This window comes from Lepus europaeus, chromosome 2 (assembly GCF_033115175.1).
Source record: "Lepus europaeus isolate LE1 chromosome 2, mLepTim1.pri, whole genome shotgun sequence".
Lineage (NCBI taxonomy): Eukaryota > Metazoa > Chordata > Mammalia > Lagomorpha > Leporidae > Lepus > Lepus europaeus.
Window position 1 is genome coordinate 176211992 of NC_084828.1, and position 22768 is coordinate 176234759.

General features: G+C 44.4%; 1 long non-coding RNA gene across 1 annotated transcript; it reads right to left on the reverse strand.

Annotated features, from left to right (window-relative positions):
* Window positions 1–836: 836 nt before the first annotated feature.
* Window positions 837–15222, reverse strand: LOC133750323 (uncharacterized). The gene is made up of 4 exons (XR_009864699.1): window positions 15144–15222; window positions 5633–5670; window positions 3199–3236; window positions 837–1079 (listed from the first exon to the last, which is right to left on the reverse strand). It is a non-coding gene; the product is annotated as an uncharacterized LOC133750323 (long non-coding RNA).
* Between the last annotated feature and the right edge of the window lie 7546 nt (window positions 15223–22768).

The window sequence follows — 22768 nt, forward strand, 5'->3', positions numbered from 1 at the left end:
AAAAGCCCCTCAAAATGAAAAATGAGAACATAAAACTCAAAAAAACATAGGGACTGGCACTGTGACGCAATGGGTTAGCACCCTGGCCTGAAGTGCCAGCATCCCAAATGGGCACCAGTTCAAGACCTGGCTGCTCCACTTTTGATCTGGCTCTCCACTATGGCCTGGGAAAGCAGTAGAAGATGGCCCAAGTGCTTGGGCCCCTGCACCTGCATGGGAGACACAGGAAAAGCTCCTGGCTCCTGGCTTCAGATCAGCACAGCTCCGGCCATTGCAGCCAATTGGGGAGCAAACCACCAGATGGAAGAACTCTCTCTCTGCTTCCCCTCTCTTTGTGTAACTCTGACTTTCAAGTAAATAAATAAATCTTTACAAACCTCAAAAAAATAAAGGTAGAATTAAAATGTGATTTAGTATGGACACAATTTTAAATCCATTCAAAGGATTTTATGGTATGCATCTTCATCAAATTTTAATGAGATTTTAGAATATGAGCTTTCATGAACTTTCTGTGACTTCATGATGAAAAAATGTATGAAAATGCTACCATGAAGAAAATTATGTGTGGGTTTAAATTTTTTGTGCCAGTATCAGCTCATATTTCATTCTGTTTTTATATATTTCACTGTATCCTTAAATACTGATTTTATAGTAACTGTTGCATGTCCCTTTGAACAATGGAATTGGAAATTAAAGACTGAAATGGGTTGAGCTGAAATTTTGGAATCAGATCATTATATATTCCTTTTTGAATAAGATTGCGAAGTGTGAAGTGTACAACATGATTTCCGCACAGTCAGAAAACATGACTCCTTTGAAGTCAGTTACGAGCCAATTTGTTTATTTCTGGACAGAAAGAAATATCTGTCAATTTTTTTTCTAAAAACACTCTTAGCTGCACATTAGAGTGTAGGAAAATTAGTGATGTTCAGCTGTGAATGTGCTACCATTGAATGAAGTAAAATGATACATTTCAGAGAGTTGGGCGGCCCCCTACTAGATGTGAGTTTTGCAGCTCTGCTTTATAGGGTCGATTACTGTTGTTCCAAAGCACCAGATATGAAGAGATGGTTCCACTTCTGTTGAAATAAAAAGTGAAATAATATTCTCAGATTCTGGAGATATCCTAATTCCTGATTAAAGAACTGCCCCTAAAGATTTCACCTAAGACATGAGGTAAACATCATTAAACCAAGAAAAGACACACACGAGAAGGAACTGATAATACATGTCTCCAGGTTATGAACCAAACTTCACCCTGTAAAAAAATTGCCTTTTCCCAATAATAACCTAGGTTTGCAGAGTGCTTGCTGGTACTACTGTGGAGAAGTTAAGAGGAAGCCCTAAGAAATCATGTCAATGGAGCTCTTGAGTAACTGAGTGGACAGAGGACACAGCTGTGCCCTGGAATCCTCTTCCAATGCAGGATTCCAGTCAGTTGCCATACTTGACATGGGGTCAGATTCCAGGAGTGGCATTATTTATTTCACTGAAGATAAAACCTAAGTTTTCTTAGGACATATTCATAAAGTAAACTCAGTATGAGAGAGAGAGTGGCAAAAAAAGTACTTTAAAGCCAAGTGTCACACACTCATAAAGGAGTATTTTCATGAGGTTTCTGAGACCTCATGCAAACAATTTAAGGAAAATATGTGTTAGGAAAAACCATAGATATTATACTTTCTGAACCCAACAAATCCCTACTCTTCATTTTTAGAAGATTCACCTTAATCTTTGAATGCTCTTTGTGTACAAAGCATTGGAATTAACCCCTGATAATGCAAAAGAATAAGGGCAGGTAAACTGAAAGGACCTGGTAGCTTGGAAAGTGTCCATTGGCCGGCGCCGTGGCTCAATAGGCTAACCCTCGGCCCTGTGGCGCCAGCACACCGGGTTCTAGTCCCTGTCGGGGCACCAGATTCTGGCCCGGTTGCCCTCTTCCAGGCCTGCTCTCTGCTATGCCCCGCGAGTGCAGTGGAGGATGGTCCAAGTGCTTAGGCCCTGCACCTGCATGGGAGACCAGGAGAAGCACCTGGCTCCTGGCTTCGGATCAGTGCAATGCGCCGGCTGTGGTGGCCATTGGAGGGTAAATGGCAAAAGGAAGACCTTTCTCTCTGTCTCTCTCTCTCACTGTCCACTCTGCCTGTCAAAAAAAAAAAAAAAAAAAAAAGAAAAAGAAAAAGAAAAAGAAAGTGTCCATTCAGTGTGCAACTGTGAACAAACATGGAACCACTTGATGCAAAATGGTTGTCTTGTTGTAGGTGCCTCTTGGGCAATTCTCTACACAGGAATTCCATCCATTCTTGGACAGAAACTGAATGTGTCAAGCAAAAATAGAAAACTTGTGCAAGCAGTCCTTACTGTGAGGTTAAATGAAGTGCATGGGGAAAAAAATCCTAAGGAGTCATGGTAACTGTGCTCTTCTGTAACTCAGAAGTCAGAGGACAGTGCACTGGGTGGGCCCATACCAAGCTCAGGCTTGGCATCCTCTCCTGCTGGAGAATTCGCTCAGTCATTATACTGGACACTGGTCTGGTCTGCAGTAGCAGGGTAATTTGTTCTGCTGAAGAAACACCAGGGAGCAGGAAAAATAATGTTAGGTGAGAGCATGATACACTCATGGTGTGGAGTTCAGGAGGTTTCTGAGACAGCTTAGAGATAAGCTTATGAAAAGATACCATTGATGAGCAAATTGACACCTAGAGTAATTGTTCTTTTGGACCAAAACAACTTCCTGTTGTACCTTGATTCTTACATTTTAGTTTTTGTCTTTGAATACCAAATTGTGTTGCAGCATTAGAACTACATTTAATGAAGGATAAGAAAAAAATGAAACAAACTTGTAGCTTGGAAAATGTGAATTCAGTGTTGTGCTTCAAACAAGTGTGAGGAAAACATGAAGACTATGTAGTCTTAGTTTATGGGCCTCATGGGCAATTCTCTACCAAGGAACTTCACCCACCAGGGGAAGAAACTGAAGATATTTCAAGCAAAGTTTAAAACAAACATTTTGAAATAGTAGTCCTTAGTCTTACGTTAAGTAAAATACAGAGAAAAGAAAAGAAAATCTTAAGGAGAAGAGATCCTAACTCAGCTTTCCAGCCACTTGGAATGCAGAGGACAGAGGACATAGGTGGGCCCCTCTAGGCTCAGGCGTGGCATCCTGTGCCATTTCGAGATTTTGGCCATTCACCCTACCTGGTATTGTGTCAACAGCAGCGGTAGCATTAAAGCACCTGCAGAATGACAAACAAAAGTTGTCAAGATATTTCAGACAACAGACCCATCTCAACATCTGATGGCAGCAAAATAAATTTGAAATCCAAGAAAATTGGCTCCTATTGTGGACTTGAATGAGTTTTCTGATACATCATTAAAATCAGTTTCTTAAAATATGGATAATGAAAAAAGCCCATAGTTTAATAATTTTAGAACAAAATTCTTGTTTAAATTCATTCTTAGGTTTTTTTTTCCCCTTTTATCCTTGACTATTATTTGTATCGTAACAATCACAACTACTCTTTCAGAAGACAAAAAGATTTATGATAAAAATCAAAGGTCTGGTAACTTGGAAAGTGCCCATTTGGTGTTTCTCTAGGAGTCAAGGATAGAATAGGAGGAATAAAAATGGAGTAGATAAGGTGAAGTGCCCCACGGGAAATTCCCTGGCAAGGAACTCCATGCTTCCTGCACAGGATCTGAAGAGTCCAAGCCAAGTTAGAAAACTTCTACAAACATTTCTGCACAATAGTTCTTAGTGTAAAGTTAAAAGATTTGTCCAGAAAAATAAAATACTGGTGCTTTGGCACAGTAGGTTAATCCTCCACCTGCAGTGCCAGCATCTCATATAGGTACCGGTTCTAGTCGCAGTTGCTTCTCTTCTGGTCCAGCTCTCCACCATGGCCTGGGAAAGCAGTAGAAGTTGGCCCAAGTGCTCCAGCCCCTGCACCCATGTGGAAGGCCTGGAAGAAGCTCTTGTCTGCTGTCTTTGGACCGGTGCAACTCTGGCTATTGTGGTCATTTGGGGAGTGAACCAGCAGATGGAAGACCTTTCTCTGTCTCTCTCTCACTGTCTGTAATTCTACCTCTCAAATAAATAAATTTTAAAAATCTTTAAAAGAAATAGAGAAAACCCTAAGGAATCAGGCCAGCTATACTCATAATAAGTAAGAAAAAGAGGAGAGAAAACATCAGTAGGCCCACTGCAAGGTTAGGCCTGGTATCCTCTCCCCGTGGAAGATTTTTGTCAGTCACCATATTTGATACCGAGTGGGATTCCCCTGGAGTGTCATTCATTCCATTGCAGAAAAAACTAAAGCTGTCTTAAAATATTTTCATAAGACAGACTCATCTCAGTATCAGATAGTAATAACAAACTACTTTAAATACCAGCATCCTACACTTACAATGGGGATTTTCATGAGGTTTCTGAGACTTCATGTAGAAAAGCTAAGGAAAATATATGTTCTGGATTCATTTTTAGGTGTCTTATTTTTACCTTTGAACACTATTTGTGTAGAAAGCACTGAAATTACCCTGCATTATGGCAAAGGCATACGGAGATACTGATACTATCTGGTAACATGAAAAGTGTCCATGCAGCGTGCAACTTTGAGACAACAATAGAATAACAATGCAAAACACTTTTCTTATTTTAGGTGCCTCTTGGGCAATTCTCTACCCAGGAATTCCGTCCATTTTTCATGCACAGAAACTGAAGATGTCAAACAACATTAGAAAACATGTGCAAGCATTCTAGAAAGCTTAGTTCATACTGTGAGGTGAAATGAAGTTTATTGGGAAAAAATATCCTAAGGAATCATGTCAACTGTGCTCTCCAGTAACTCAGAAGACAGAGTACAGTAGACACGGGTGGTCCCATAGAAGGTCAGACTTCTCATCTTCTACCACTGGAGGATTTTGGTCAGTGAATATACATGACACTGTTCTGGTTTGGAGTGGTGGGGGAAATTTCTTATGTTGAAGAAAAACCAGGGGTTGTCTTAGTATATTTGAAGACAACATATTTATTTCAACATGGAGCAACAGTAAAAGAAAAAATATACTGAAACATAATGCACCCATGATGTGGACTTCATGAGACTTCTAAGAGGTAAGTTTATGTAAATACAATGGATGAGAACTTGATGCACAGGTTTAACAATTTGGGGGAGCAAAACAAGTCCTCATGCTAACTTCCTTCTTACATTGTTTAATTTTTGTCTTTGAATACATTGTGTACTGACTGCTACACTACCCCTTGGTAAAGCCAAAGGAAAAGGATGGAAAAAAATGAAAGAAACTGGCAAGTTGGAAAATTCCCACTCAGTGTACTCCAGCAAACAAATGATAGAAAAACATGAAGCAAAACACTAGTCTTAGTTTAGATACCTCAATGACAATTCTCTACTAAAGTACTCCTTCCTGTGAGGAAACTAAGGTTTTCAAGCAAAGTGAGAAAACTCAAACAGATATTTTTGAAAAGTAGCCCCTAGTGTTAGGTTAAAGGAAGTGCATAGAAATGAAGAAAAATACTAAGGACTGACGCTAACTCAGCTCTTTAGTAACTCAGAATGCAGAGGACAGAAGGCTTCAGCTGCCATTGCAAAATGTTTTTACTCGGTCATCATACCTTACATTGATGCACACTCCAGGGTAGCATTAAATCACCTGTGGAAGGTAAATCAAAAGTTTTCTTAGGATATTTGCAGAACGCAATCATTTTATCAACTGACAACAGGAAAACATTATTTGAACCCATAGAAATATATGCTCATAATGTGGATTTTCATGAGTTTTCTGACACAAGAGAAACATAGGTTTATAAAGATAGGTACAATGAGAAAGTGGCTCATAGATTTAATGATTCAGCAACAAAAATGCCAATTTCAAATATATCCTTAGATTCCTTATTTCTATCCTTAAATATATTTGTGACTTAACAATTGCAAACACCCCTCAATAAAGAAAAAGCCAGGCATAGACAAAAGGAAAGGATACGGTAACTTGGAAAGTGCCCATTCCGTGTTCTGCTGGGAGCCACACAGAGAACAACATGAAACAAAAGCTTTGCCTTAGATTAGAGCCCTCAAGGACAATCTCTGCTGAGCAATTCCATCCTTCCTGGATAACAACTGAAGAGACCAAGTCAAGTTAGTGGTCACATGAATATTTTGAAAATGGATTCTTTGTGTAAACTTAAAGAAACTGTATGGAAGTAAGAAGAAATCCTAAGGAAATACACCAAAGTGCTTTTCAGTAACTAAGAAGATAAAGTGCAAAAGGAAAGTGTGGTTCCACTCTAGATTTGGGCTGAATATTCACACAGTGAAGATCATGGTCAGTCACACACCTTGACACTGATTGGATTTCCATTGTGGTGTTACTTATTCTGTTGATGAAAAGAACTAAAGCTGTCTAATGGTGTTTTCAGAAAACAGACCCATATCAATATGCACATGGTTTAAAATAAATTATTTTACACCCCACCATGTTTAATTCATAATGATGATTGTCATGAACTTTATGGTACCCCCAAAAGAGAAGTAAAGGAAAACGCATGAGAACAAAACAGATAGATAGGAGAGTTGTTTTGAAAAATACAATTCTTATTTTAAATTTCTTCAAGATGTTTTTTTTTGTATTTGAACAGCAGCTGAGAACAAAGCATCAGATGACCTTAGGATATAGCAAAGGGTAAAGATAGAAAATCCCAAAGTTTCTGGTAACTTGCAAAGTGCCCATAGAATGTGCAACTGTGGCCAGTGAGAGAAGATGTGCTTCCACATGATGGTCTTGTACAGGTGTCACATGGGCAAATCTCTATCGAGGAAATACATCCTTCCGTGGCAGAAACTAAAGGTTTCAGGAACATTAAGAAAACATAGCCTAACATTCTGGGAAAAAGTAGCTCTCAGCATTAGCCTGAAAGCATGGTAGCCATATTGAAGAGGAATTCTCAGAACTTATGCCACATGAAATTTTCAGCATCTCATAGATCAGAAGACATAAAACATATGGACCCCTACTGAACTGAGGCATGGTATCATTTGCCACTGAAAGGCTCTAGTCAGTCACCATGCCTGATTCTGGGTCTGACTCCAGTGAGACTATCATACTTCCTGTGGAAGAAAAAACAAAAGTTGCCTAAGTAGATTTTCAGATGCAGATCCAACTCCATGTCAGAAAGCAGGAACACAAGTGATCTCCAACCCAAACAACACATTCTCATAATGTGGATGTTCACAAGTTTTCTGAGACATAATAAGGGTAAGTCTATAAAAATTCAAATTAGGAGAAAATGGGGAGATGTTGTCATGTTTTGAGAGAAAAACAACTGGCAAGTTGAAAATCATTCTTAGAGGTTTGTTTATGTCCTTGGCAATCATGTGAGTTTAAAGAATTTCCCTTCCACTTGGAGAAAATGAGACAACAGTCACAGATGAAAAGAAAGGATCCAGTTGTCGGGGCTAGTGGCCCTGGCCCGACATGAGATGCAGCAGGCTGACGCTGTCCCTTATCTAATCCTGTTTCCTGTACTTTTGTTCTGTAGGCACAAGATTTTTCATCCCACATTCCTGCAGGCAGGATGTGACTTCTGATGAAGGTTTATGATGTTCTTTGCTCTATCTGCAGAGCTTGTACCCTGATCTTTGCTACCTTGTAAACTTGTTTTGTTCCTGTGCTATGCATGATTGCACACAATGAATGTTATCTGTATGGGGCCTGGGGTATATACCCTTGTGTTTCTTGGTGCTCGTGGCTAGAGACTGAAGGGTTTCCTTAGGGAGACTGCCTCCAGTCCCTCATCGCCGGGCCCCCTACTTTGGCTTGGAACGCGACGAGGCAATAAACGTGGTGATGAATTGACTGACTGCTGCGTGTCTCCGTGTGGTTTGTCGGGTGGCCTCGACATCCAGTAATTCAGAAAGTGCTCTCTCCATGTCCCAGTGGGAGCCACGAAAGAACAATATGATGCACAACCTGATTCAGGATCCAGGATCCCTCCCCCAAATCGGAGCTGCAGCGGGCGGGAAGCAGCCATCTTGTTTGTTTACATGTGGGCTTAAAGGAGAACTGCCTCTGCCTCCACACTAACCTTCGGAGGTGGGGCCCAAAGGTGGAGTGGAGGGACACTGCACTCCTTGCGCAGGGGCAGGCAGCGAGGGAGGGCAGCTCATAGCCCTGACACCAGTCTACTCAAGTTTCCAGAAAGAAAAAAAATTAAATAGCACCCACAGGAAGAGGGCAGGATCCAGGGGGATGAACTGAAGGATCGAAAACGCAAGGATCCTTAGGAGCCGCCCAACCCACAATCAGAGCTGCAGCAGGCAGAGTGCAGCCATCCTGTTTGTTTACATTCGGGCTTAAAGGAGGCTGGCCTCTGCTTCAGAGGAGGAAGCAGCAGGGGCAGAGTCCAAAGGTGGTCTGGAGCTACTTGACACTCCTCACGCAGGAGGTGCAGTGAGAGTGGCTGACCAACGAACCCCAGGCACAGACACATAAGGGCGAACATAGGAACAAGGAAACCGGCCCCCAAGGGGCAGAGATTGGCACCTGAAAGCCCTGACACCAGCCCACACAAGTTACAAAAAATAAATAAATAAATAAGTAAAACATAAATAAGCAAACTCTAGAAGCAGAGCAGCCTGCTTACACTGGATATTGGTACAGACTCAGCAGCCCACAGCAGAGGGAAATCAACCTGAAAAACCACCCAGACGGAATGCCAAAAAACAAAACAAAAACCCACAATAAGAAGATAGAAGAACATATAAACTCGCCAATGGAGCAGGCTAAACCAACCATAACAGAGGCTGAAGAAGAAGAATTTTAAACCATGCCAGAAAAAGAATTCAGAAAATTAATAATAAGATTACTTAGAAATAATGAGAAACAGTGTCGAGAGCGGAATGAAAAACAAGCCCAAGGATTAGAGATCCTAAAGAGAAGCCAGAATGAAATACTGGAAATGAAAAACTCAATTGACCATATAAAAACACCGTGGAATCCCCCGGAAATCAAACAGATGAAATAGAAGACCGAATATCAGAATTCGAAGACAAACTTCCAGAAATAATACAGTCAGTTCAAACGCAGGAAGAAGAAATGAAAAAATTAAAAAATATGGTCGGAGACCTACAAGATTCAATCAAACGGTGTAATGTTCAGTTAATAGGAGTCCCTGAGGGGGTGGAAAGAGAGAATGGATTGGAAGGTGTTTTCAATGAAATAACATCAGAAAAGTTCAAACAAAGGCAACTGGATAACAACAGGCAAATTCAAAGATAGCCAGGACTCCAAACAGGGTAGACCAGAAGAGAAATTCACCGTGACACATTGTGGCAACACTCAGCTCAGTGACACACAAAGAACAAATCCTAAAATGTGCCAGAGAAAAACGACAGATCACATTCAGGGGTAAGTTAATCAGACTCACCCCAGACTTCTCATCGCAAACACTACAGGCAAGGAGACAATGGCATGATATATTTCAAGTTTTAAAAGACAAACAATGCCAACCTAGAATACTATACCCTGCAAAGCTATCATTTATGAATGAAGGGGAAATAAAGATCTTCCAAGACAAACAGAAACTGAAAGGATTTGTAACCATGCATCCAGCCCTACAACACTTGCTCAAAGATGTGCTGCACACAGAAATACAAAAACAAGAACTTCACTACCAAAAAAAAGCGAATGTAGAGTAACCTACAAACAAAGTTCAAAATACATAAACAGCTCCTTTAGGAAACATGAATGAGAAAAGACAGTACTTAACAGTAATCACACTGAATGTGAATGGTCTTAATTCTACTACCAAAAGACATAGACTAGCTGATTGGATCAAGAAAGAGAATCCATCTATATGCTGCCTTCAGGAGACACACCTTATCAGCAAAGATGCACGCAGACTGAAAGTGAAAGGATGGAAAAAGATACTCCAAGCTAACAGAAATCAAAAAAGAGCTGGAGTGGCCATCCTGATATCAGACAAAATAGACTTGAACATAAAAACTATTAAAAGAGACAGAGAAGGGCACTATATAATGATTAAAGGATCTACCCAACAGGAAGACATTACTATTATAAATGCATACGCACCTAATAACAGGGTGCCTGGCTACCTGAAAGAATTACTAAAGGATTTAAAGGGAGATATAGATTCAAATACAATAGTAACAGGGGACTTCAACACCCCACTCTCACCAATGGACAGATCAAACAGATGGATAGACCAATGGAACAGAATAGAAACACCGGAGATCAATCCAAACATCTATTACCAACTCATATTTGACAAAGGACCTAAAACCAACCCCTGGAACAAGGACAGCCTCTTCAACAAATGGTGATTGGAAAACTGGATGTCCACATGTCGAAGTATGAAGCAAGACCCCTACCTTGCACCTTATACAAAAATCCACTCAACATGGATCAAAGAACTAGAGATGCGCCACAACACCATAAAACTAATTGAGAGCATAGGGGAAACCCTTCAAGATATTGGAACAGGCAAAGAATTCCTGGAGAAGACCCCAGAGGCACGGGTAATCAAAGATAAAATAAACAAATGGGATTACCTCAAATTGAAGAGTTTCTTTACAGCAAAGGAAACAGTCAAGAAAGTGAAGAGGCAACCGACAGAATGGGAGACATTATTTGCAAACTACACAACAGATAAAGGATTAACAACTAGAATCTATAAAATGATCAAAAAAACACCACAAAATCAAAACAAACAACCCAATAAAAAATGGGCCAAGGTCCTTAACAGACATTTTTCAAAAGAGGAAATCCAAATGGCCAACAGACACATGAAAAAATGTTCAGGATCCCTAGCCATCAGGGAAATGCAGATCAAAACCACAATGAGGTTTCACCTCACCCCGGTTAGATTGGCTTACATACAGAAATCAACCAACAAAAGATGCTGGCGAGGATGTAGGGAAAAAGGGACACTAATCCACTGTTGGTGGGAATGCAAACTGGTAAAGCCACTATGGAAGACAGTTTGGAGAGTCCTCAGGAACCTGAATATAGCACTACACATGACCCAGCCATCCCATTCCTTGGAATTTACCCAAATGGAATTAAAGGGGAGAAAAAAGAGCCATTTGCACCTCAATATTTGTTGCAGCTCAATTCACAATAGCTAAGACATGGAATCAACCTAAATGTCCATCAACGGATGACTGGATAAAGAAACTATGGGATATGTACTCTATGGAACACTATACAGCAGTAAAAAAACAATGAAATCCGGGCATTCACAACAAAATGGAGGAAGCTGGAAAACATCATGCTGAGTGAAATAAGCCAGTCCAAAAGGGGCAAATATCATATGTTCTCCCTGATCGATGGCAACTGAACGAGTATCTAAAATGATACCCATTGAAGTGAAATGGACACTATGAGAAACAATGACATGATCAGCCCTTGCCTAGACTATTGAGGAACAACTTACTATTTTATTCCTTTTAGTATTTTTGTTGTTGTTATTGTTGTTGCTCTGTTTGTTCTACATACGACCACTGGTTGAACTCTGTAATCAATACACAATCATTCTTAGGCATTTAAAATTAACAGAAAAGTGATCTCTATTACATAGGAGTGGGAATAAGAGAGGGAGGAGATATATAGGTTGGCACATGCTCACTCGGACTTACCTCCAATGGTGGAACTAGAAATGCGCCAGGGGATTTCAACTCAATCTTACCAAGGAGGCAGGTACCAATGCCAGTGCACTTGGTAAAGTGATAAGTATAAATACACAACCGATCCAAAAGATAGGGTATATGTCGAAGAGATCTCACAAATAAGACCAGTGTAAGCAAATAATGAAGGATAGAATTAAAAGGGAAAGAATGATCCTGCGGGGGAAGCAGGACACACAGCAGACTCATAGAATGGCAAACGCCCAAAACAGCACTCCTGCCTCAGAATCAACCCTTGGGACATTCGAATCTGGCTAAAAGGTCCATGAGAGTCTCACAGGCATGGAAAGCCATGATGTGGTGGCAAAAATAATCTAAATGAAAGATCCTGGTGAACAAGACCCCAGCAGAAGGAGCAGGCCATCAAGGAGAGAGGCGCCTTTCTCTGAAGGGAGGAAGGAACCTCCACTGTGATACGGCCTTGACTAAACAAGTTCAGAGTTGGTGAACTCAAGGGGCTTCCATAGCCTAGACAGCTCACTGCAAGAGTCTCGGGTGATTGCTGACATCATAAATAAGTGCCAATTGTTAAATCAACAACGGGAGTCACTGGGTACATGCTCCCCACGTAGGATCTCTGTCCTTAATGTGTTTTACTATGAAACTTAAAAACAACACTACTAGTCGAACAATACCCTATACCTTGTGCGGTTGTGTGAGTTCAGCCTGTTGAAATCCTTGCTTAGTATATACTAAGTTGATCTTCAGTATATGAAGGTAATTGAAAATGAAACTCAATGAAGGGCGGGATGGGAGAGGGAGTGGGAGAGGGGAGGGCCGTGGGAGGGAGGGAGGTTGGGGGGGAAGCCACAACACTACAAAAGTTTCTCTTTGTAAATTCACATTTATTAAATAAAAAATTCAAAAAAAAGAATAATATGATGCACAACCCACTGTCCCTAGTACAGGAGCCACATGGATAACTCCATCAAGGAATCTGGTCCCTCCTGGACAGCAACTGAAGACTTAAATTCACATGACAAAGTCATGCAAATATTTAGGCAAGTTTATCCTTCATGGAGGGCTCCAGAAATGTAGATACGATGCGACAAGCTACTAAGCAACCATGCCAACTCTTCAGTAAAGCAATAGACAGAGTACAAATGACATGTCTGACAAATGCCAAGCTCAGGCATGCCCTTCTCTTTGCATGGAAGATTTGGGCCAGGTATATGTGTGGAAATGGTTAGGATTTCCCTGTTGGTTAGATTGATTCTGATGCAGATATACCTAAAATTGTCTTAGGATAGGTTGAGAAAACGCACTCGACCTGCTATTACAAGCAAATCAATGATTTGACATCCGAGCAAATGGTACTCAAAATCAACACTTTCTGGAGGTTTCTGAGACATCATAAACTAACAATCAACTACATATCAGAAGTACCAAATGCAAAGATAGAATACTACAAGGAAAAAAGTGTATGGCACGTGGTGGTATAGAACTTGTGTACCAAGCATTGCAGTGACCATAAACAGCTGCAAAAGCATAAGGAGAGAGAAACTGAATATCTTTGTAATCTTGGAAAGTGCATATTGAGTGTGCACCTGTGAGGCCAGTGTAGAGCCACAGGAAGCAAACTGGCTATCTCAGTAAATGTGCCCCAAGAGCAATGTTGTACCTAGGAACTCTATCCTTCCAGGACAGAAAATCAAAGGTTTCCAGCAACCTAAGAAACACAAAGGAAAAATTGAAAAAGTAACCCCTAGTGTTCAGAGAAAGGATCAGCAGAGAATATCAAAGGAACTTGTAAGGCATTCTGATATGTGAGCACATCAAGTGCTCAAGAGAACAGAGGTTAGAACAGAAGTGTACCCAAAGGGAGACTGGTGCTAGCAGCATTGGACACAGTTTGAGTTTGATCAGTTATCATACCATCCTAAATGTCAGATTCCCATGTAATCATCAGGTCTTTGGGCAAGGGAAAGAAAATAAGTCCTCGGTGATTTTTCAGACAGTATACCCATTTCCACATCAGAGAGGAATAAAATCAATATCTCTGAAACACAGAGATGAACACACTCACAATGGATATTCCTGACAATTCTGACTCATGATCCCGTACAGGGAAACATGCATTATGGGAAATGGCTCATGGATTTCAAACAGCTGGAGTAAAATCATTTCCTGTGCTCCACTCATTCTTAAAGGTTTTCTTTCTGTCCAAGGACATATCTTGATACTCCTAATTGCAAAGACAATTCCAGACATCCAAAGGATAGAGAAAGATGTAATGAGAGATCTGGTAACGTACAAATGGGACAAATGGTGTCTACTTGGGAGACAAGTAAAGTCACAGGTAGTCCAAAAGTGTTTTTTAGTTTGGCATCATCTCAGACGATATCTGAAAAAATTTCTACTATATTTACAAATGTTTGAATGGGGAAAACAGGAATGGAACGACATGCAAATGTAGGTGCAGGTTGGCTCCACTGCACACTGCAGCATTAGGTTCAGCGAAAAAACTTGACACTTGATTAGGGTTCTGCTATAATATCATCCATGGAAGGATCCAGGCATACTGCATTGAGTGACTGAGAAGACAGATTCCATTCAGCATTAGTATAGAATAACAAAAAATAATTTCCTAACTAAACAGTAAGGAAGAAAAACTAAAAAGCTCGGAGAACATTCAAAAATGCCGAGTCATTATGCAGCAGTGTTCAGCCAATGATAGGATTCATGAGGACAAATGGCAGTCAGGGAGGACACGACTTGCACACGAGCACCTCTACACTGAAGAAACGCATCTATATTGAGCAAAAGTATGAAGATTCCAAAACAGGTTGAAAACACAGACACGTTGTCAGAATAATTAGACACTTAGCAATAACATTCCACCACAAAAATGTCACATCAAAAGGAACAAAACCAGTAACTCTAAAGCACAAACCACACATGAGCCAAAGAGATTGCTCATAAGTTCAACTGAGGGCGCTACAAGTTTGGGGACAACCTTGTGTAACAAGATTAGAGAGACCACAGCACCTACAAAGAAACAGAAAAAAACAGAAAATCTTGGATTCACAGAAAGAGGACACTGAGAAAAATCTCCTGAATCATGGCAAATTACGGGAAACAAAATACATATTAGAGTGCAAAGACAAAATGGTCACGGAGAGAGACTGTGCCACTAAGGGACAGAAAAAAAAAAAGAAATAATTTAAGGAAGGTTAGGAAAAGCGAAGCAAAAGATATTCAAAAAGCACTTTTAAACAAGTTCAAACACTGATAGACAAAATGAAACATACATGAAAGCAAAAGACAAGGGAATCTTAGGACACAGGACAACTTCTAGGAAAAAATAATCACATGGAGACAGCTTCCCGACCAAGAGGGAATAGGAAAGCCCCCTTCTCGCTCCAGGAGCTCCGGCAACCCCGCGGGCACCCAGGGGCAGAGGACACAAGACACCCGGGCCCCTACCGTGGTCGGGCTCGGTTAAAACGCCGGTCACGTCCGTGCGCGAAGGCGGCACGTCCGGAAGAGGTTCCCGGGTGCCGGGCTCCGTGTCTGCGGAAGAAGAGGAGACATAGCATACTTGGCCTGAGTGAGGGTCTTTTCAGACAGCACACCTGCCTCCGCCTAGAAGATCAGGCAGAAAAGGTTCTCCCAGCCCCACATCTCCCCTCGCCTAACGCGGGTACCTAGGTCAGTAAGGAGAAGCACGGGCGTGTGCCTACGCAACAAAAAATCCCACCGAAGGGAAACTGAAGGCAGGCACCAGGGCCGGGCCGGGGAGGGGCCGGGGCAAGGACATCTCAGGAGAAGCAGAGGCCCAGAGGACCATCCTTGCGGAGCGCGGCGTGCCCGCGCCTAAGTCCCCTGCGCACACTGGGCCACCAGGGGCAGTGGGGCACTCCACGCCAGGTCCCGGGAGCCTTCTGCACTCGCAGCCTGCGTGGCAACTCAAGACATGCTGGTGGGACTGCTGCACCAGACGGGGCCACGGCAGGAGCAGACGTGGGGAACAGGAAGCATAGCCCCCTCCCGGACGGGTTAGGAGACCCCAGCGGGAAGAAACGGACGCCTTGCACACAGGCCCAGGCAGCGTGCAGCCAAGCTGAGAACCCGGGAGCACACACGGCCCCGTGTCGGAGCACCCGACTCGCACCGCGGCCCCTCTCTCTGCCAGGAAGGCACATCCTTCCTGGCAGAGAGCCGAGGATGCCACCGCAGCTCCAGAGCACAGGCCAGGGGTTCGGGACCAGGAGTCGCTGGGCGACCGCTTCCCGGTCCCGGAGGGAATAGGAAAGCCCCCTTCTCGCTCCAGGAGCTCCGGCAACCCCGCGGGCACCCAGGGGCAGAGGACACAAGACACCCGGGCCCCTACCGTGGTCGGGCTCGGTTAAAACGCCGGTCACGTCCGTGCGCGAAGGCGGCACGTCCGGAAGAGGTTCCCGGGTGCCGGGCTCCGTGTCTGCGGAAGAAGAGGAGACATAGCATACTTGGCCTGAGTGAGGGTCTTTTCAGACAGCACACCTGCCTCCGCCTAGAAGATCAGGCAGAAAAGGTTCTCCCAGCCCCACATCTCCCCTCGCCTAACGCGGGTACCTAGGTCAGTAAGGAGAAGCACGGGCGTGTGCCTACGCAACAAAAAATCCCACCGAAGGGAAACTGAAGGCAGGCACCAGGGCCGGGCCGGGGAGGGGCCGGGGCAAGGACATCTCAGGAGAAGCAGAGGCCCAGAGGACCATCCTTGCGGAGCGCGGCGTGCCCGCGCCTAAGTCCCCTGCGCACACTGGGCCACCAGGGGCAGTGGGGCACTCCACGCCAGGTCCCGGGAGCCTTCTGCACTCGCAGCCTGCGTGGCAACTCAAGACATGCTGGTGGGACTGCTGCACCAGACGGGGCCACGGCAGGAGCAGACGTGGGGAACAGGAAGCATAGCCCCCTCCCGGACGGGTTAGGAGACCCCAGCGGGAAGAAACGGACGCCTTGCACACAGGCCCAGGCAGCGTGCAGCCAAGCTGAGAACCCGGGAGCACACACGGCCCCGTGTCGGAGCACCCGACTCGCACCGCGGCCCCTCTCTCTGCCAGGAAGGCACATCCTTCCTGGCAGAGAGCCGAGGATGCCACCGCAGCTCCAGAGCACAGGCCAGGGGTTCGGGACCAGGAGTCGCTGGGCGACCGCTTCCCGGTCCCGGAGGGAATAGGAAAGCCCCCTTCTCGCTCCAGGAGCTCCGGCAACCCCGCGGGCACCCAGGGGCAGAGGACACAAGACACCCGGGCCCCTACCGTGGTCGGGCTCGGTTAAAACGCCGGTCACGTCCGTGCGCGAAGGCGGCACGTCCGGAAGAGGTTCCCGGGTGCCGGGCTCCGTGTCTGCGGAAGAAGAGGAGACATAGCATACTTGGCCTGAGTGAGGGTCTTTTCAGACAGCACACCTGCCTCCGCCTAGAAGATCAGGCAGAAAAGGTTCTCCCAGCCCCACATCTCCCCTCGCCTAACGCGGGTACCTAGGTCAGTAAGGAGAAGCACGGGCGTGTGCCTACGCAACAAAAAATCCCACCGAAGGGAAACTGAAGGCAGGCACCAGGGCCGGGCCGGGGAGGGGCCGGGGCAAGGACATCTCAGGAGAAGCAGAGGCCCAGAGGACCATCCTTGCGGAGCGCGGCGTGCCCGCGCCTAAGTCCCCTGCGCACACTGGGCCACCAGGGGCAGTGGGGCACTCCACGCCAGGTCCCGGGAGCCTTCTGCACTCGCAGCCTGCGTGGCAACTCAAGACATGCTGGTGGGACTGCTGCACCAGACGGGGCCACGGCAGGAGCAGACGTGGGGAACAGGAAGCATAGCCCCCTCCCGGACGGGTTAGGAGACCCCAGCGGGAAGAAACGGACGCCTTGCACACAGGCCCAGGCAGCGTGCAGCCAAGCTGAGAACCCGGGAGCACACACGGCCCCGTGTCGGAGCACCCGACTCGCACCGCGGCCCCTCTCTCTGCCAGGAAGGCACATCCTTCCTGGCAGAGAGCCGAGGATGCCACCGCAGCTCCAGAGCACAGGCCAGGGGTTCGGGACCAGGAGTCGCTGGGCGACCGCTTCCCGGTCCCGGAGGGAATAGGAAAGCCCCCTTCTCGCTCCAGGAGCTCCGGCAACCCCGCGGGCACCCAGGGGCAGAGGACACAAGACACCCGGGCCCCTACCGTGGTCGGGCTTGGTTTCAGCGTTCGTAGTCACGCCTGGCTGTGGCACGTCTGGCAGTGGTTCCCGGTTGTCAGGCTCGGCATCTGCGGAAGAAGAAGAGACATAGCACACTTGGTCTGAGTGAGGGTCTTTTCAGCAACATACCCGTTTCTGCCTAAAGGACCAGGCAGAGAAAAGTTCTCCCAGCACCACTCTTCCGCATGCCTAATATGGGTTCGTAGGTCAGTGTGGAGACAGCACTGGTGTGTGCCTAGGCCACAATGTATCCCTGCGAATGGAAACTGGTGGCACCAGGGCCATGGTGCGGAGGTGCCATGGCCGGTGTCGAGTAGTCCCCCTGCGTAGGGCCACTTATGCTTTAGTTTCATCCCACTCTCCAGTGTGTTTTGCACGTTAATGATCTAACGTGCTCAAGCCAAGTGGAGACCCTCATGTAAGTAGTGGTGCATGTAAGCTCTAGATGTAATGGGAAGTACAATTTGCAGTCTCGGTTAACCTGACTAGCTTTCTGGCAGTCTTTAACCAGGAGACACATCCTTCCTCGGCACATATCCACGGTTCCATCACAGCTTGATAGCAGAGGCACTTATTTCTTCAGAAGGAATCACTTTGCAACAAACGGGAAAGTTAAAGGGCATGTGAAGTGAAAGGATACAGGAACTTTCAAGTGCCACCTTGGTGTTCCAGTGGGAGCAAAGATAGAACCTTATTTCACCCAGACCACAGTCTCCTCTGAGGGGCCAGGTGAGTACACCTCTAGGAACTCTCTGGTCCCTGCAGGACACTACTGCCAGCCCCAGTTCTCATGAGCCGTGTTCAGCACATGCTTAGTCATGTCCCTCCCTCGCTGACGCTCCCGGCATGTGGGAGAAATGGGGGAAATTCTTAGGCAGCTGCACAATCTCCTCTCTGCTCACTCACAGGGCAGAAGGCAAGCGTGGCCGCACAGCTGTTTGGGTCCGGCCTTTTTCCCTACTGGAGGATTGGGGCCTGTCCCATTCCTGGCACTCTTTGAGTCTCATGTTGGGTTCAAGTACTCCACCTCAGACAAATCTCAAAGTGTTTAGGCATGCTTTAAGAACACTCTCATTCCAGCAGCAGAGATCAAATCCATGACTTCACTTCAGGCAACAGCCATGCGTTGTGGACACGTTTCCCGGCGTTCTGAGACCAGCCGAGGCAAAAAAAAAAAAAAAAAAAAAAAAGATTGTCATGTTGGGTTTCAAACTCCATTGAAAACAAATACAAGAGTGTCTCAGGCAGGATTGGAGAACCCACTCGTTCCATGTTTCAATTAGTGCATCCCTTTTCAGAAGGTAACACTGTAAGCCACAGATGTAATGAAATTTCTTTTAACTATCATTTGTCTATTTGTTGTGCTAGGGAGCCAAGCAAGCACAATATGATGCCCAGTTCACTTTCTTAGTAGGGATCATGGTGACAGTCTCTTTGAATTAATCTTTTCCCTCCTTCGCTGCAACTGAAAACCTCAATTGTCATTAGCCTTGCCCTCATATATTTGGTAAATTCAGTATTTGATGGATGGCTCCAAGCATTTAGGGATGAAAGGTGAAAATGCAAAATCACCATGCCATCTCTTTAATTCAGTATCTCAGTTGTCAGAGAAAAGCATGTCTGGGCATAGAAATGTTTCTTCATTTCTCCTCTTTATGAATAAGTTTTTATTGAAAAGAGTTCATGGTTTAGACATATGCAGGATTATCACTTGGATTTTTGCTTTGGTTGGAGTTAAGCTGCTCTAGGCGTCTAGTCTCTCAGCGATCATCAATGTTCATCAATGGTAACTGTGTCTATGAGTGTCCCAGTGGTATAGTATGCTGCAGTTCATAAGGATAGAAGTTGGGCTTGAGCTGAATATGGGTTTCTTTATCTGTATATCTCTGGTGCACCGAGAGTTCAGTTTCAGTCTTGCCAGAGAGTGTGACAGCCAAGACCTTGTTCTTGGTGCTGAGAGAGACAAAGTTGACCTCCTCCTTGTCCTACTGGCAAGCCTTGATGATTCCAGTGATTATGGAACCAATTCCTATGACTCTATACAGATGGGCCCTTCCTCAGGTCATTTCTGTGCTAAGAATTGCCCTTCCCCTTTCACAAAAATAAGAGGATAGGCATAGATGAAATGAAAAGATCCTGTAATTAGGGAAGTGGCCAGTATCCCAGTGAGAGCCAAGGAAAAAGTGCTACTTTGCTAACCCACTGTCTTGGCATAGAGACAACAAGGGTGACTCACTATCTAGGCATTTTAATCCCTGCTGCACAGCAAAAGACGACTTCAATCCAAGTTAGGAAAATTGCTCAACCATTTTGGCAAGTTAGTTCTTGTGGAGGTTTCAAGGAATTTTAGGAAAGATGGGATAAAATCCTAAAAAACCCTGGCAACTGTTATTTTCAGTAACTCAGAAGACAGAGGACAAATGACATAGGTGGGCTCATTCCATGCTTAGTTTTGGTCTCCTTGCCCAGTGAAGGAAGTGTTTGTGCCAGTCACACTCCCAGACACTCGGTCCAATTCCCAGGTAGATTTTATTTAATCCATTGAAGAAAAATCTATAGCTGTCTTAGGATAGCTTTGGAAAACAGACCGTATCAGAGGTCAAGGCAATCATAATGGAGATTTCCTTGAGGTTTCTGAGACCTCGTGAAGAAAAGGAGAGGGAAATACATATCATGAGTACAAGATGCAAAGACAGAATTCTTTTGGAGCCAAACAAAAGATTTTCTAAATTCATTGCAGATATATTATTTTTATTGGAGTAGCACTACTCTACAAAACACTGGAGTTACGATTTGAGGTTGCAAATGTGTGAGGATACAGAAAATGAAAATCTTGGCAAACTGGAAAGTGCTGATTTGGTGTACGACTGTGAAACAGTCACAATGCCAGCAGAAGCAAATGGTTGTCTCAGTGTTTGTGCCTCATCAGCAATTTTCTTTCAAGGGAATCTGCCCTTCCAAGGCAGAAACTGAAGACGTCAAGCTAGTTAGGAAACACACACTCAAACATTTGTGAAAAAGAAGCTCTTAATGTCACATTAAAAGATGGGTAGAGAACATAAAATGAAATCCTAAGTAATTCTGCTAACTGGACACATCCAGTGTTCAGAATGAAGAGGTCAAAAGACAGATGTGGGCCCTGGCCAGCTCCGGCTCAGCATTATTTGCCAGTGGAAGATTTTGTTCAGTCACCACATCTTACACTGTGCCACACTCCAAGTGAAGTGTGAACTTTCATGTTGAAGGAAAAACAAAACCTATCATAGTGTATTTTCCAACAGCAGACCCTTCTCAACATCAGATAACTGGTAATGAAGTTATTCTGAATCCAAATATGATACAAGCACATGAAAGGAGACACATGCAAACATGCATTATGGGAAAATGCTGGGTGAACTTACTTTTGCTCAAGAAAAAAAGATTCCTATTCTAAATTCTCTCTTAGATGTTTCCTTTTTGTCCTTGGATATCATTTTGAACTCTAATTTTCCTTCCAGAAATAGAAGCACAAGAAAAATAAAGGCAAACTGCATAGTCAGTGTTCCCATGGAAGCCAAGTCAAGAAAAATATGAAGTCAAAACCATTGCCTTAGTTTAGTGGTCACACTGGTCATTCTCTAGCAAGAGAGTTATCAATGGAGGAGTTCAATTCCAGTTAGGAAAATTATACATTTTGGCAAGTTGGTTTGTAGCAGACGTTCAAGGCAGTGCAAGGAAGATTCAAGTGCATGCTTAGGAACCATGCCGGTTGTTCTCTTCAGTAACCCAGAAGACAAGGTTCAGAAGGCATGCACACAGGCCCCCAAAATGAGCGATGGACCGACAGCCCGGCCCACCGGGATCCTCCCCCGACACGGAGGGGGGAGGTGCGGGCAGCGGTAGGGCCAAAAGAGCAGCGCCTGGTCCCCACCACGGGGACTGGCAGACCGACCAGCATGCCTATGCTCCCCCCCCCACCCAGCAGAAGGGGCAGATGGGGCACACGGGTGGGGCACACCACCCAACGCACTCAGCACAGGAGGGACGGCGGCCAGGGGATAAGGGTACCCCGTCAGAAGGCATAGCCTTTTTGCCAAGTGGAGGGTTTGGGTCAGTCACATTCTTTGACATTGGGTCAGATTCTCATGTTGGTTTTACTGATTCCACTGTGGAAAAATCTAAAGCTGTCTTAGAATATGTTCAGAAAACAGACTCATCTCAGTGTAAGATACAAGTAAAATCAACTCTGAAATCTCAACTTCATGTACTCATAAAGGGGATTTTCCTGAGGTTTCTGAGACCTCATGAAGAAAAGAAAAAGAAAATATACTGGGGGCAGCCAAAATAGCTCAGTTGGGAGAGTGTTAGACTGAAGAAAAGGAAACTAGATATGATGAGAACCCACTGCACAAACTGAATCTTTAGAATTGTTACTAATATAGAGAGAACAGATTTCATCTATTTCACAGCTACAGTTCTAAGAAGGGAATCATAATTCCCCCCTCCCCCTCTCACTCTCTCAACCCCCTCTTTTCTTCCCTACTTTTCCTTTAATTTTTACAAAGAAAAGCTTTCAGTCCACTCTACAGTCACAGGCTTAATTTATCACTAACCATATAGTCAACAAGTAACAAAGTAGGAAGACTACAGTTCCACAGAAGTATACACAAGGCCTAAAAAGAACAATCATATCACAAAGTATCTGTTTTATTCCTAAGTATTTTTTTGTATTCTACATCACCTGCCACAGAGCAGAGAAAATAAATATATTTGTCTTTTCGGGACTGGCTTGTATCATTAGGCTTAATGGTTCCCACTTGTACCCATTTCTGTGCAAAAGACAGGATTTCATTCTTTTCTTTTTATGGCTGAGGAGTATTCCATAGTGTGTATATACCACATTTTCTTA